The following is a 14,534-nucleotide window of genomic DNA, read 5'->3' on the forward strand; positions in this document are numbered from 1 at the left end:
CTGAGAGCAGTTAATTGTTCCCCTTTCCGCGCTTTGTGCAGACCAATGTCAGATAGCAGCGACTTCATTCGAAAGGAGCAAGCGTTTAGTGACATTTATGTGGGCCCATCACAGGATGCAGTATAACAACATGCCACAGGTGACCGGTAGATTTCGTGAAAGATGTTATTTTTTTAAGTATCAATATACCGGAAAACCCGATATTTTTAGAAATATCCTACTCCTACGCCTATTCCTGACTACTACTATAACAAGCCCTAAGTCCAGAAGGCGAGGGAGTCAAAGATCATCTCTAAACTTACCGACTACCCACAGAGACCATACAGAAACACAGCATAGTTATTATATGTCACGATCGATAACGTAGGGGAGGGGGTGGGGGGGTGGGAGGGCAGCCTCCAGCAGTGTTTCACTCTGCCCAGTGGTGTATCTCTTTACACCACATGAGACGCCGCTTAACGTTGACTGCAGAAATGTGCGGCTTATGAGGAGACGTTAGAGGACTGCACCCCATTCGTCTTACTACACGCGGTCATTGTTGTGGCTGGACTGCTGTGGTGGCACTTTGGAACTTCCTTCCGCTGACTTCAGCGATTATCCTCTGCTGTGGTCGACGGTCCCTGTCCTTCAGTACATGAGCTCTGCCTGGTCCTGTTTTAGCTGCGACCGTTCTCTCCCGTTTACACTTCACAATCAAATCAATAACAGTCGACTTGGTCAGCTTTAGAGGTGTTGAAATGTCCGTGATGGATTAGTTAATCGGTGATATCCAGTGACCGGACCATATTCAACGTCAGTGAGGTCTCGTGACCGCTTCTCTACTGACAACAGAAACACGTCCGGCGTCCTTTACTACTGGCGGATTCGCCTCTCTTGACGTCTGGTGGAAATTTGTGGTAAGTTCCTGTAGGACCAAACTGCTGAGGTCACCGCCACTAGGCTTGCACGCTACTTGATGTAACTTAAACCACCTAACGCTAAGGAGAACACACACACCCATGCACGAGGGAGGACGGGTGGAGCCGCGCGAACCGTGGCAAGGCGCCTAAGTCCGCACGGCTATCACGCGGGGTGACCTCTGGTGGTCAATTCCGCATTACTTCTACGTGTCCGGATACTTTTGATCAGACAGTGTATTTCCTGAATAAGGACACGGAAGAAGTGATCATACTGCTTGCTATAGAGTAGTTTTATTCTGCACTTACCAACTGCTACTCTTCCTCATATCAATGCGTCATGGCAGGTGTCCTATCGAGTGACCCTTGTAATGATTTACCACATTTTTATTATTTACACTGAATTTTGGCTGCATGACTCTCATTGAACAGTTTCAACAGTTGAACGCGCGAGCGCGACCAGGCCAACAGCTGAAGGAGCGGTGGGCCCGCGTACGAGAACCTGGGCGACTCTTCGCCAGTCTGAGCGACATTCCGCTCGCCTAAAAGGGCAAGTAAATGGTTTGAATGAGACTGATTACAGCATTGTAACAGGGACAGTAAGAACTGAGCTGAACAAGCAAATGTAAAGCAGATTTGTGCGTATCTCAGATAATCATTTGCTGCAGTATCCCGCTTGCTTGATCCAAGATTCAGAAATACATATTTTCAGGATGCCAAAGGTTGTGTTAGAGAAGTAGCCACAAGAAGGCTTTTATCAGCAATTAGTCGTGTTGCCGCCGATGACACCGACGGAGATACTCACTCTTTTCTTGTAATTTGTCATCATGAGGTATTAACGCAAAACCTGCTCTGATCAGAGAGATGGAGTGTGCGTTTATTTGGCCAAATCTGTTTGCCCCCTGTGGAATAATCCTTTAGAGCTAGGGGATTACATGAAAAGTTTTCCCCCTCCTCCTCCTCCCTCACCCCCTCCGTTTCCTCCATAGACAAAGAGTACCTGACAGTTCAAGACTCATGTGTACCCTCCGAGCCTTCATTTTGAAAGAACCGTGCCAGAGTATCAGCAAGGAATGGATAAAATGTTATTTTTGAGTGACCGTATGAAGAAACAACGGTAAGTTTAGGTAGGATTTAATGTATTTAATTTTGCCTTTTATTAAGTTGTTTTTCTGGGGCTCTCTTCTGTAATTTCATGTTTTTTACTTTTGCGTTCTATTACTTTGTTTTTCTAGCAATCTGTTCTGTAATTTTATTTCCGAACTTCCATTTATTTTAAAATTGTATTTTATAACGTAAATCAACATGGATTCCGCAAACAGAGACCCTGAGAAACTGAGATCGCTCTGTTCATCCATGAGATCCATAGCTTTGCAGACATCGGCTCTCATCTTGATGGCGTCTTCGTCTTCAGAAAGGCATTTGACACCGTCCCACACTATAATTCAGTGAACAAAATACGACCTCACAGAGTATCGGACAAGATTTGTGTCTGGACTCAAGACTTCTTAGTAGACGGAACTCAACACGTTGCTGTTAATGAACAGAATCGGAACATGTAAAGGTAACTTCAGGAGTTCCCGAAGGAACTATGATGGGACCGCTATTGTTTGGTAGCGAGCGAGAGAATTTGAAAACCTCGCGCTTGGTTTATGAACTCCGGATAACATCGGAAGCTCTTTAAGACAGTTCACCGATGATGAGGATGTCTACAACAATGAATTAATGCCAAAAGACAGCGTCGATCTGCAGCAGGACCTACAGAGAACTGGTGCATGGTGCAAGGACTTGTTGGAAGGCCTGTGCGGTTGTTCATCTGCACACTTTGCAGAGCTGCTGAGACGTGACCCGAATATAGCCCTTCGCTGTCTACGAGAGTGATCTGGCAATACACAGTCGCTGTTCTGGGCACCACAAAAATAAGGCAATAGATTTAAATATAGCTGCATGGATAGGACTGAAAAAATGTTCTTTAGCGTTAAAACTAATCAAATATATATATATATATATATATATCAGCGTTTTTCACACGTTCCTTCCTCCATTAACTCTGCGGAGACTCTTTATCACTTATCTTACTAGCACATTCAATTTTCAGAATTTGTCTGAAGCACCGTTTCTCAAGTGCTTTTATTCTACGTTTTTACTGTTTCCTCACAATCACAGGTTCGCTCTCGGACATCTTTTCGTCGAAGTAAGGCCAATTTTTTACACTAGCACACATCTCTTATGCTTGTGCTATTCCACTTTTTGGGTCCTGTTTACTTCCTCTGCCAGGTATTGTTTTATCTTCAACGTGGGGTACGCCAATTTCTAACCTCATTTCTTCGGTTTCTCAATACTTTTAAGTTTTTTTGGGAACAGTATTAATCAACATTTTGTGTCAACGTCTCATTTCATTAAACATGTCTTATACTTCATCTACATTGTCACAAAATATAGCAATGTCGTCACCAAATGTTATCATAGGTATCCTTTCACTCTTATGCTGATAATTAACACGTTAGGTCCGTCTATGTGCAACTGAAGTACTTTTCGAACAGTGGAGCATGGAATGTTCAGCTATCGTGACACAGCTTGAAGATCGCACATTGCGTCCAGCATTCTCAGCCATGGCAGCAGAAAGTTCCTTAGCAGTTTGCTACGGAATTGGCTTTCGGCCTCCCCCAGGAGAATTCCCAAATCACCCGTTCGTCCGAACTTCCGAATCACGTTGTTCAAACGCGGTGTGGGAAGATGACCTCACCGCATTATTTAATGCGCCGGCACTCGCTCAGCGCAGCAGCACTATTATTGTAGTTTCGCTAAAGCAGCTTTAGCGGAAAAGCACTGCTAATCTTTTCAAGGCCGTCGTTGAATGTCTGCAACTGTAATGCTCACTGATGCTTGTATTTCCACTCTACTGCTAAGAATGCAAATACTCCAGCACACAGTCCGAACGTCGTTCCTATGAAGTTGGGTCAACAGTTTTCAGTCTGTACTGAACCATTTGGTGAAAGATTAATTATGAGCAGCACGTATCTTCAGGAATCGGAGTTCACCCAAAAATGAACCTGAAAGGGCTGGCTGCGGGCAGCCGAAGCCAGACAGAGTTGCAGACACCCACACCCACACACCGGTGCGGCGCCCCCTGCGCAGTGTAGGCCGCCTCCACCTCCACCTCCACCTCCACCTCGAGGTCTGCCCGCGCCGTTTGTTTGTGTAAACACGGGCGCGGCCGCACCTGGCCGTGGCCAGGCCGGCCTGTTTACACCGGGCCGCGCGAGCCATGCGGCTGAGGTAGGCCGGGCCCTCTCGTCTGCCGCTCCCCACTAACTTCCATCGCCTTCTTGTATCTCCTTTTCAAGGAAAACAACTAGTAAAAGCTCTCTGATCACTGGCACACAATCGCACTCGATCCAGTCAACACCGGTTCCCTCAGTTCAAGCAATGTTTTAGGGCTGCTCGTTCAAAACATCTCGTATAACGATCACAGTGACAGTGCCACGACGTTCTGGTCACGACTAACGTCTCCGCCCGATCGGTTCCGCGACTGCTTTCACCGGTGAAAAAGTTCGCCTCACTGAGGGAACAGCTGAACTTTTGCAGATGTGTCAGAGCAATGCAGTTTAGTTCTTTGGTGCTTCATCCACCGTGGAGGAGCGCTGGACGTATCGGTATGACGGCGAGACGAACGAACGACACGTTGGTTCACCACTAGTGAAAAGGCATAGAGGCATAGGACACAGTCGTTACTGGGCAAGATGGTAATGAGTATTTCTCTGGCCTGCCATGCTGGCTGACAGAGGACACCCGTAAAGGGCGAAGTGTCACAAAATCTCCTGAGGACATTACCGAGGCTGTCAAGACGCAGCGTCACAGGAAGCTGTCCGGCGGCGTGTTTATGCTCCACGGCAGCGGCCAACCTCTTTCCGCACAGGACACGGTCACACACGTTGCATATTTCTGCCATCAGACACTCTAAGAAGAAAAAAGAAAAAAAAAGAAAGATGCACCAAGAAGGAATTATATGAATGGGACGGAGATCGATATACGTGATGTACAAGTACAGAGAAACAAATTACAGTTTCAGAAAAACTGGGTGATTTATTCAACAGAAAGAACTTCACAAATTCTGCAAGTCAACAACGCGTTGGTACACCTCTGTCACACAAGCAGTCATTCGGCTTGGCACTGGTTGATAGAGTTGTTGGATGTCGTCCTGAGGGATACCGCGTCACATTCTGTCCAATTGGCACGTTAGATCGTCGAAATCCGGAGCTGGTTTCAGGGTCCACAACCCAGCATACGTACTCAGCTGTGGGGAGATCCGGCTAAGGTAGGGTGTGGCAAGCTCGAAGACAATCAGTAGAAAGTCTCGCCGTTTATCTTCCTGAAAAATAAACATAGGATGGCTTCCCAAGTAGGGAAATAAAAGAGGAGTTACATATCTTCGACGTACCGCCATGCTGCAACGGTGCCGTGGGTAACCAGTGTAGTTTGGCCGTATGCCGGGCGACAGTCACCGCTATCTAGGGTGTCTTCTGACAGGTTTTTGCTGGTCATCATGGCTCATTTACAACTGGGTCTCGCTACTCTCGACAATCCTACTCCAGTCAATCAAATTTCAGGCCGAAGGCGTGTCTCGAGATGCCTGTTATTAAACGTCTATTATTAAACGGACTAATGGCTTCTGGGATAGCGTGATAAACGAGGCCATAGAGATTAGAATTTCTGACAACACCTTCAATAGAGACGGTGGACTGCAGATGATTACTGCGTGGGATCCGGTGTTGAGGGAGTTGAAGCGGTCCCGGCGGTCGCGCGCGCGGCCTAAACATTGCCATATATGGTGCGGGACCGAGCACCAGTGACGTCACGAGCGACAGCGCGGTTATATAAGCACGGCAATGACAACCACACGACAGTCATCCACTTGACAATGGCAGAGGAGATCTCTGCCGAAAGCTCGTGGGCAGTAAACCACTTGACGCGGCTTCAAACCCCAGAATGTGTTACTTAATTGACTTTGATACAAATTACATTAAGTGTCGTGTCTCCTTTAAACAGACAATGAGCTGTCTTTTTTATTCTCAACATATTATGTGTAATATGTAAGTACGATTGGATTTGAAGCCCTGATAACAGTAAGAAATATGCATTGATGCTCTTCATGTGGAGTTATCACAAGCAAATGGCACACAGGGGTGGTTGTGAGGTAAGCGAATCTTGTAATGGTGGAAGTAGATAATGTCGTTGTTAAAACTCTGTAAGACTGAGCACCCGCAAAAAATGGCTCTGTGCACTATGCGACTTCTGTGGTCATCAGCCGCCTAAAACTTAGAACTAATTAAACCCTACTAACCTAAGGACATCACACACATCCATGCCCGAGGCAGGATTCGAACCTGCGACGGTAGCGATAGCTCGGTTCCAGACTGTAACGCCTAGAACCGCACGGCCACTCCGGCCGGCTGAGCACCCACATAAACAGAAAATAAACCATGCTCAGGGGGAGAAGCCAGCACGGCTCAATGATATCAACTACCGTACCGTAGGCGCAACATTAATGGAGGGGTTGTCTGCTGAGAGGCCAGACAAGCGTGTGGTTCCTGAAGAGGGGCAGCAGCCTTCTCAGTAGTTGCAGTGGCAACAGTCTGGATGACTAACCGATCTGGCCTTGTAACATGAGGCAGCATGGCAATGCTGTGCTGGCGCTGTGAACGGCTGAAACGAAGCTGTAACTGCGGGCATTACACTTCTCAATGACATGGAGCTCTACTGTGCCATTCAGTGATGATAGCATCCTCTTGTTAAAATATTTCAAAAGTAAAGTAGCCCTCCATTCTGATCCCTTGGCGGGGATTCCTCAGAAGGGTGTAAGTATTGTGAAAAACAAAACTTGTATTGTATGGGCCAGAGCATGAAATGTCAGATACCCTAATCGGGTAGGCACGTTTCAAAATTTGAAAAGTGAAGTGAACAGTCGAAGCTATATATAGTGCGAGTTAGTGATTTCGATATCACGATGAAGGGGATTTCTGGTCATATGACTAGGGGATTATAAGTACAAAATCATACATGGATAATGCAGGACTAGCTCTAATAATGGTTATTAACATGAGAATGCGAGCAAGCTGCTATGAACAGGATAGGGACCGCATTACCGTAACCAAGATATGCATGAATCAATCTGTACATTGAGCAAGCAGTAAAGGAAACCACAGAACAGTTTGGAGAAGCACTTAAAGTTCATGTGGGAAGAAACAAAAATTATGGCGTTTGCGACTGATACTTTAGTTTTGCCAATGAAAGCAAAGGACTTGGAAGAGTAGTGGAACGGAATGGACAATGTCTTGTAAGGAGCGTATAAGATGAATATCAACAATGGGAATGGAGTGTAGTCGAAGTTAGACGAGACGGAGGGAATTAGATTAGGATATGAGACTCTAAAAGTAGTAGATGAATTTTGGTATTTTGGATGTAAAATAACTGACGATGGCCGAAGTAGAGAGGATTTAAGATTGGTAATGGTAAGAAAAGCGTTTCGAAATGAGAGAAATTTCTTAGCATCGATTACGGACTTAAGTGTTAGGAAGTCTTTCCTGAAAGTATTTGTATGGAGTGTAGCCATGTACGGAAGTGAAATACATGCGATAAACAGTGTTGAGAAGAGAATAGAAGTTCTCGAAATGTGGCGCTACAGAAGAATGGTGATGATTACATGGGTGGCCTGCATAAGTAATGAGGAAGTGTTGTATACAATTAAGAAGAAAAGAAACGGTACGTTGCAGATATCGGACCTTCTATAACGAAATGGTGGGACACCTTTTGACGGAAATGAATGAGAGATTTCACTATTGTGGAAAAATTCAGTTTGTTTGCCTTGCCACTTGCCGATACCACAAAATTTGGAGAATAACACACATGTTTTCCAGCTAGTGCACTTCAAAACCCACAAAATTTCCTTGAGTCTGTATTCTTGCTAAAGAAACAAACTCTTTATTTCGCACACTGATGAAAAGTGCATAAAGCTTTCCACTGGAAAGGTGTTAGAAGGGCTTAGTGAAGTTACGGATATTTTTATGGACACTTGTAAGTTATTCTTCCTTATACTACAGCGCCTGTGGAGCGAAGCTTATAAAAACACACTCAAGGAATGGAGTTTCAGAAGAGCGACTTTCTTCTTTATCGAATATATCAATTCAGGAAGAACTTCTAGTACAGATAAAAAAAATGACGGCCATTCTATAAAGGCACCGCCAACACGTTTGTAGCCTAAGAGGACTGATGCACTGATTAGGTGGAAAGAACTACGAGGTGTGTGACAAAAGTAATGAGACTCGCAACACTGCGAGCGATCTGGCAACGCTGTGTTGTCTTACTCGTTCACCCCTTCTAGATGCTCAGTCAGAGCTTTACGTCCGTAGAGCCATCGCGTGCTTTTTGAGGGCGCCATCTGTGAGGTCGAGCTTCTGTTGTGTGCTACAAAAATGGAGCAGCGGAATTTAGTGCAAAGTTATGCCGTCAATTTTTGTGTTAAACTTGGGTGATCTGCGAGTGGAACATGCCTATGGGGAACATTCCTTATCAAAGGCACAAGTTTTTCGCTGGCACAAGTCATTTTTAGAAGGCCGAGAACACGTTGAAGATGAAACTCGCTCAGGGAGACTTTAAACTTTAAAGACCGACAAAAACATGTAACGTCTACGTGCTCTTGTGAGATTTGTTCCTCCGGGACAAACTGTCATCCAAGTCTTTTACAAAAATATCCTTGAAAGGCTCCGAAAAAGGGTGAATCGAATGATGCTGGACATTACAGACAAGTTGACGCTGCATTGTGAAGACTCCCCATGTCACACGGCCACTTTCATGCGCAATTTTTGACCTGAAAACGCATTCCTGTTGTTCCACAGCCTCCCTGTTCTCTGACCTGAGTCCTTGGCACTTTTTTCTTTTCCAGAGACTGAAAAATATCTTAAAATGACGTCACTCAAAAGAACATGACCGTCGTATTGAAGGCCCTACCAGCTGATGCCTTTCAGCGCTGCTTCTAGGACTGTGAACGACGACACTGCCAGTGTAGAGCTGCCAAAGAGAGTAACTTGGAAGTGGACAGTATTTACACCTGAAAAGATCAAAACTTTGGTAGTTAAAAATCCAGTCTCATTACAGGTAAGTTCGGTTACTAAGATAATCTTCTGTAAATACAGATATTTTTTTCTTTCCTGCAAGCTGTTCACCTAACTTCTCAGCCACGAACCTCCACTGCATCGGACTGACGACGACAACAACAACAACAATTCTAATAATGTCTACCGTTTTTGCTCCACGTAAGACGAATTCTGTTGTAATAGGATGAAGAAGAACCCTGCCGAGGGGTGAGTGCCACAGTGTTGGTTGCAGCAGAAATCGCTGGCCAAAATGTCTACCGGCAGGTTCTGCTGGAGAGAGGCTGGGTTGGGGTTTCATTCTCGCTGTAAACTGCGGGAGGCGAGAAGCAGCCAGAAACAAAAGAGGCGTGGAAGCAGTGCTTTGTGCACGCCTGTCATGGCGCGCAGACCGATATCTGGCCGGCGTTCATTACGTGCCTGACGCGATGGCGTCAATATGGCGGACAAACGAGGAAGCTGCGTGCAGCCCGTGGCGTCTCTCAGGGAGACAGGAACAGTCCGCTAGTATCCGATTATAAGATTAATCAGCCGAGTATCTGGCTCTGGGCGGGTATGTATTTATTCCAATGTTTTACCAATCAGTCTCCTCCTTCCTCTTTTCTCTGTTTGTCTCATCCTTTGGCCCCTCTCATCGTCTCGTCCTCCTCATCTCTCTATCCATCTCCTTCATCCCCCTCTCCCTGTTCATCCTGTTTCTTTTGCCTGTCCATCTCCTCCTCTCTTGTCACAGTCTGCGCAGCTTCCCCTGCTGGAGGTTAGAGTCCTCCCTCGGGCATGTGTGTGTGTGTGTGTGTGTGTGTGTGTGTGTGTGTGTGTGTGTGTGTGTATGTTGTCCTTAGCGTAAGTTAGTTTGATTAAGTAGTGGGTAAGGATAGGGACCGATGACCTCAGCAGTTTGGTCACATAAAACCTTACCACAAATTTCAGTTTTCCTCCTCTCTGTCAACTTCCTCCTCCCCTACGCCGCGCGGTATTAGCCGAGCGCTCTAAGGCGGTCCCGGCGGAGGTTCGAGTTCTCCCTCGGGCAAGGGTGTGTGTGTTTGTCCTTAGGATAATTTAGGTTAAGTAGTGTGTAAGCTTAGGGAATGATGACCTTAGCAATTAAGTCCCATAAGATTTCACACACATTTTTTTTCCTCCCCTACGCTATCTCTCTCTCTCTCTCTCCATTTACTCCTCCCCCTATCTGTGTCAATCTTCTCCTTTCCCCTCACTCTCCATCTCATCCTCCTCACTTTCTCTTTTCACATTACCCCGCTCACACCACTAGGAGGCTGGTAGTTCCTACACCCATAATATTCCTTTCATTTCGTAACTAATATGTCTACCAAACTTGACTGGAATAGTTCCAGGGGTTTACCCGGAGCTTTGTCCACATGCACACGTCAGATATGTTTCACATATGTTTGCACACATGTTTCACCTGCATCTCTACCTCATTTCGCTCTGCAGTTTCATTTTCACGCAGCTTAGTGGTTATGACGTTGTAGCTCCTCAACCACGCTAAGTGGTATAATATATAATTCTGCTATTACCTTCAGTAGTATGTGTAAATACTGTCCGAAAAGTGTGTCAGAAATACAGTTTACAGTAAAGAAGTAATTAATTAAAACGTCATGCTACATGTGGCAGTCTTACTACACGAAGAACGAAAATGTAGCAAGCGGAAAATTTTTTTTCTTTCGTCATTCTGTGGGGGTTGTCGGCGAACAAAAGTATCATTGAGGTTTGAAATTATTGAAATTATGAACAATGTTTGTTGGAAGTCACTAACTGCTTCATACTCAAATACTGGATTACACAAGTATAGCTACTCACATGTCGTGGGCAACATTGATTTTTCAGCCTCCCCTCCCCCCACCCCTGGCTCTACGCCATACGCCCATACCCTTTGATACGTAGGAAGTTCTTACACTCACATATATTATTTCTAGTCAGTAAGTGATATGTGTACTAATATTGGTTCACATTCATAGAGTGTTTCAGGAGGGAATGTGGAACATATTTACACATATACATACAACCATTTATATAATATACATTCATGTATAGATGTAGAACATCTTGAGCAGATAGAATCGTACATCTGTTAAGAAGTAGTACTAGTGAGTGATATGAAATGGGATGAACACGTAAAGTCAGTTTTGGTGTGGGTGACTAGATGCTTTTGAAGAGTCCTGGGAAATAGTGGTACATATGTAAAGGAAGTGGCATACAAGACGCTGATGCCACCGATTCTAGAGTACTGCTGCAGCGTTTGTAGTCCATAACAGGTAAACGTGACAGCAGACACGGAGCTAATCCATAGACAGACAGCTAAGATTGTAACAGGTCGATATAGGGTATACAGGCGTGTAAGAGAACCACTCGTTGGAAGCAAACGGGAATTTTAGAGGTAAGCGATGTTCTCAGGAAAGCTGGTAGGGGAAATTTAGAGGTCCGATGTTCGAGGAGAAGCGTAAGACAGCTGCGCCACCTGCAGCACGCCGATCACATGTGTACGCATGATGAGAGTAACACAACACAGCCGTACAGACAAAATGCGAGGCGGACAGGAAGCACTTTCTACATCAATTGCATACTGTTTTGAGGAATACATAAATATGTACTGTCTAATCAGAGGTGTGGAAGAATCCATATGTAATGTGGAAATTACCACTACACGTCATGAGAGATGGAACTGCCACTATGAAAGGAGGCGGGGAGTGATGTGTAGCCAGCAGAGAAGCAGTAAGAACAGAACAGGTTGCTCAGGAGAGCGCATTGTAACGTGGACTGTAATTGGATGTCAACTGACTGACTCATCCATCAGAGACATTTATACCCTTCTAAAGCCAAACAAGTTGACAGCTGGTGAACTGTGAAGTGGAAAGCTGCCATACGAATGTCCAGGCGTTGCGTTGGGCCACCCGATAACGGGTTACGTACGAAGTGTTGCCGATCTCTCAGGGGCAGCTTCTTTACGCAGCGTCCTGTGTACACCGTTCGCCATTGAAAATGCAATTCAGGGTAGACGACGTGGACAAACTGGCACTAAGTGTGCTTCATGCTTGTATGGGCAAATGATTTCAGCGCTGATTGGATCAAACAGACCGCCTTCGCAAGTTGTACCATTTTAAGATGCCGCATTTCATTTTCCTGGTTGAATACAACATCTACAAATCACAACTGCCATCTGTTTACCTCATTAGACACCGGTATTCACTTTCTTCTGATGGGTCACCTGCATAACACAGCCAGCAGATGGCGAATGATTTTAATTGTTGCATAAATTGAAAGCGAAGATCTCAAGCTATGCAGTAAGACCATAGGTACCGCCAGTATCAAAATAGATTTAACATACCGGACGTTCAGACACGTTTCCCACATCTTTTAAACAGTGTATCTTCTTAAGAAATGAGCGGCCCAGGTGTTCACCCTGTGGTCTGGCTTGACCACGGCAGAACAGTCATAGAGCCTCTAGAGAAGGAAATTTAGGTCCTTCTGTTCACAGAGGCAGTTGCGTTAAGCCTCTGCCCCACATTTTGGTGACAAATGAGGTTTTATCCTTGGCAAGAAGTCTGCCGCCAGCCACTGCAAGACCTCAGAGTGTGAATGTGTGTGACGAATTCACTTCGCTGTACGTGCCGCAGCCACTCGGCCCCCATGAGTAAATTCGTTGTTTTCCCTTGGGATTTTTTCCTTCTTCCTTTTTTTGAGTCATCAGTCTTTTGACTGGTTTGATGCGGCCCGCCACGAATTCCTCTTCCGTGCCAATTTCTTCATTTCAGCGTAGTAGCACATGCAACCTGCGTCCTCAATTATTTGCTGGATGCATTCCAATCTGTGTCTTCCTCTGCAGTTTTTGCCCTCTGCAGCTCCCTCTATTACCATGGAAATCACTCCCTCGTGCCTTAACAGATGCCCTGTCATCCTGACCCTCCTCATTATCAGTGTTTTCCACATATTCCTTTCCTCTTACACTTTGTGCAGCGCCTCCTCATTCCATACCTTATCAGTCCACCTAATTTTTAAAATTCTGCTGTAGCACCACATCTCAAATGCTTTGATTCTTTTCTGTTACTGTGTTCCCACAGTACATGTTTCACTACCATACAATGCTGTGCTCCAAACGTATATCCTCAGAAATTTCTTCCTCAAATTAAGGCCTATTTTTGATACTAGTAGACTTCTCTGGGGCAGGAATGTCGTTTTTGCCAGTGCTTATCTGCTTTTGATATCCTCCTTACTCCGTCCGTCATTGGTTATTTTCCAGAATGAGATTTTCACTCTGCAGCGGAGTGTGCGATGATATGAAACTTCCTGGCAGATTAAAACTGTGTGCCGGACCGAGACTCGAACACGGGACCTTTGCCTTTCGCGGGCAAGTGCTCTACCAACTGAGCTATCCAAGCATGACTCACGCCCCGTCCTCACAGCTTTACTTCTGCCAGTACCTCGTCTCCTACTCTCCAAACTTTACAGAAGCTCTCCTGCGAACTTTCGCGAAGGTCCCGAGTTCGAGTCTCGGTCCGGCACACAGTTTTAATCTGCCAGGAAGTTTCTTTGGTTATTTTGCTGCCTAGGTAGCAAAATTCCTTCATCTACTTCGTGACCATCAATCTTGATGTTAAGTTTCTCGCTGTTCTCATTTCTTCCACTTCTCATTCCTTTCGTCTTTCTTTCATTTACTCTCAGTCCGTATCTGTACTCATTAGACTGTTCTGTCCATTCAACAGATCCTGTAATTCTTCTTCACTTTCATGAGATATCCGTGTTATCAGCGAATCGTATCATTGATATCTTTCACCTTGAATTTTAATATGACTCCTGGACCTCCCTATTATTTCCATCATTGCATCTTCGATGGACAGATTGAACGGTAGGGGCGAAAGGCTACATCCCTGCCTTACACCCTTCTTAATCCGAGCACTTTGTTCTCGGTCGTCCACTCTTATTATTTCCTCTTGCCTCTTGTACATATTGCATATTACCCGTCTCTCCCTACAGCATACCCCTACTTCTCTCAGAATTTCGAGCATCTTTTACCATTTTATATTATCGAACTTTTTTCCAGTTCGACAAATCCTATGAACGCGACTTCCTTTTTTCTTTAGTCTTGCTTCCATTGTCAACTGCAACGTCAGAATTGGCTCTCTGGTACCTTTACCATTCCTAAAGCCAAACTGATCGTCATCTAACACATCGTAATTTTTTTCCATTCTTCTGTATATTATTCTTGTTAGCAACTTGGATGCATGAGCTGTTCAGCTGATTGTGCAATAATTCTCGCCCATGTCAGCTCTTGCAGCCTTCGAAATTGCGTGGGTGATATTTTTCCGAAAGTCAGGTGGTATGTGCAGATTCATACATCCTAAAGACCAAAGTGAATAGTCGTTTTGTTGTCACTTCCCCCAATGACGTCGTTATCCAATCAAATGAATCTTGTCCGTGCTTAGGAGCAAAGGGTTCGAGCAATGAATGGACTATTGCTAGCAATCCATGC

The 14,534-nt window shown here is 45.2% G+C and overlaps 1 protein-coding gene across 1 annotated transcript in view; it reads right to left on the bottom strand.

The window, feature by feature from the left end:
• LOC126106139 (uncharacterized) overlaps positions 1–14,534 on the bottom strand; it is a 492,342-nt gene that overhangs the window by 416,547 nt on the left and 61,261 nt on the right. The gene's annotated exons all lie outside the window — the stretch shown is intronic.

This window comes from Schistocerca cancellata, chromosome 10 (assembly GCF_023864275.1).
Source record: "Schistocerca cancellata isolate TAMUIC-IGC-003103 chromosome 10, iqSchCanc2.1, whole genome shotgun sequence".
NCBI lineage: Eukaryota > Metazoa > Arthropoda > Insecta > Orthoptera > Acrididae > Schistocerca > Schistocerca cancellata.